Source organism: Moschus berezovskii, chromosome 7, assembly GCF_049115385.1.
Source record: "Moschus berezovskii isolate FMDL1 chromosome 7, NW_MosBer_1.0, whole genome shotgun sequence".
NCBI lineage: Eukaryota > Metazoa > Chordata > Mammalia > Artiodactyla > Moschidae > Moschus > Moschus berezovskii.
In genome coordinates this window covers 49,263,222-49,265,451 of record NC_142466.1, presented here as the reverse complement: position 1 = coordinate 49,265,451, position 2,230 = coordinate 49,263,222, and positions in this window count along the sequence as shown.

Genomic DNA, 2,230 nt, shown 5'->3' with positions numbered 1-2,230 from the left:
AACACACATTTGTTGAGCACAAAGGAGGAACAGGTGGTGTGGTTGAGAGAGGAAAGTGCAGAAGTCAGATGGGCAAGGATTGGTTTGAATCCTAGCCTTCCCTCTTCCCAGCTCTCATGGGGTCTTGACAACTGGATTTGTGAAACACAAATGCTCAGTGGCATTGACAAAGCCAGGACTAAGGGTGACTGAGTGGCATGCCTCCAGGACAGGGCAAACCTATCCAGTGCTGGTGTGCTTACCAGACTCACTGCTTATTAGCCTCATAGCCTGGACCGGGTGTGACTGATTTTCACCATTTCCTTGGTGTCTTAGTTGGATCAGGCTACTATAAGAAAATGTCATAGACCAAGTGGCTTAAACAACAGAAATTTATTTCTCAGAGTGCTGGAGGCTGAGAAGTCCCAAATCAATGTGCCAGCAGATCTCAGCTTCTGTGAGAACTCTGCTCCAGGCTTGCACAGTAGCCTTCTTCCTGTAACACCCTCATCTACAAGAGACAGAAAGCGAGATGTGAGGTGGAGGGTATATGCATTTAAAACACGTCAGACTTACCAATCTTTACCTGCTCACTGACAGGGAACAAGAATGCCAGGCGCCTCAGTCAGTACTATATGCTGTCAAGCTCTCAAGTTTTTGCGAATGTGATGAGGATGGAAAAAGATAGCTCATATGGCTTTGATTTGCATTTCTCTAATTACTAGTAAGGTTGAACATCTTTTCATCTGTTTATTGGATTTTCTTGCTTTTCTTCTATGAATTGCTTGTTTACATCTTGAGCTTATTTCTCTGCTGGGAAATTTGTCTTTCACAGCAATTTGTAGAAGCTCTTTATATGTTCTAGATACAAATCCATTGTTTGTTACACATGTTGCAAATGTCCCTATTTGTCAGCTGTCTTTTTAACTTAGTTGATGGTTTCTTCCGTTGCTCAGGAGTTATGATTTTTTGTGTGATCAAATCTGTCAGCTGTCTTTTTGTCAGCTGGGGAATTCCTGGGCCTGACTTCTGGAATGCTGGAATGTTAGAACTAAGGTATCCTCAAGTCAGAGTCTGGATAGTTCCTTGAACTGAGAGTCTGTGTTTTATTTTTGATTCTTCCCATCAATGGTGGTGTGATTTGCTTGGAAAAAAAAAGGTTACACACACACTCAACCAAAACTTGGGGCACTAATCTTTGCTCTGCTACTGCTGCTAAGTCACTTCAGTCATGTCCAACTCTGTGCGACCCCATAGACGGCAGCCCACCAGGCTCCCCCATCCCTGGGATTCTCCAGGCAAGAATACTGGAGTGGGTTGCCATTTCCTTCTCCAATGCATGAAAGCGAAAAGTGAAAGTGAAGTCACTCAGTCGTGTCCAACTCCTCGTGACCCCATGAACTGCAGCCCACCAGGCTCCTCCGTCCATGGGATTTTCTAGGCAAGAGTACTGGAGTGGGGTGCCATCGCCTTCTCCGAATGTCAGTTCAAAAACAGAAACAAAACAAGACCAGACAAATCCCAGAGTATTCTAGTCTCATAGCAGACAGTTTCATTAAATACACATACATACACACAGAATTCTCTGTGAATATAAAATCTGTAATAAGAATGAAAGGCCAGTGTGTATGCTGTGTGTTTATGTAGATACCTGGTTCTTAAAAAGCAAGCACTTAGGACTTCCCTGGTGGTCCAGTGGTTAAGAATCTGCCTTGTAATGCAGGGGACATGGGTAGATTCCATATGCTGCAGAGCTACTGAGCCCCCAAGCCATAACTAGAGAGAGTCTGCATACTGGAACAAAAGATCTGCGTGATGCAACAAAGATCCTGTACAACAAAGATGTGACTCAGCCAAATAAATTTTAAAAATCTTTTTCTTTTTTTAAAAAAAGAAGGCAAGCACTTAAAATGTACTGTGTATTCTATTGTAATCAATGAACAATAGTTTAAAAACTGTCAATCTATGAATAGGATGATATTTTTGATATTTCTTAAATTATAAGGCATTAAATTGTAGTTCAGTGATAATAGACAACTCTGTAAAAGGTCAAAGAGCTAGCTGGTAAGTGGCAAAACCAGACTTGAAACCCAGGTGTTCTGACACCAAGCATAGCACCAAGCATATTCTGGACTGCTGTTCATATAGAGTCAAGGGAGTGGCGGTGGTGGTATCTATTTGGGTGCATTTTTTGGTCTCTATATCTTAGATGTGGTGTGTGTATCTGTGTATCTCTGTGTTTGTCTAGATA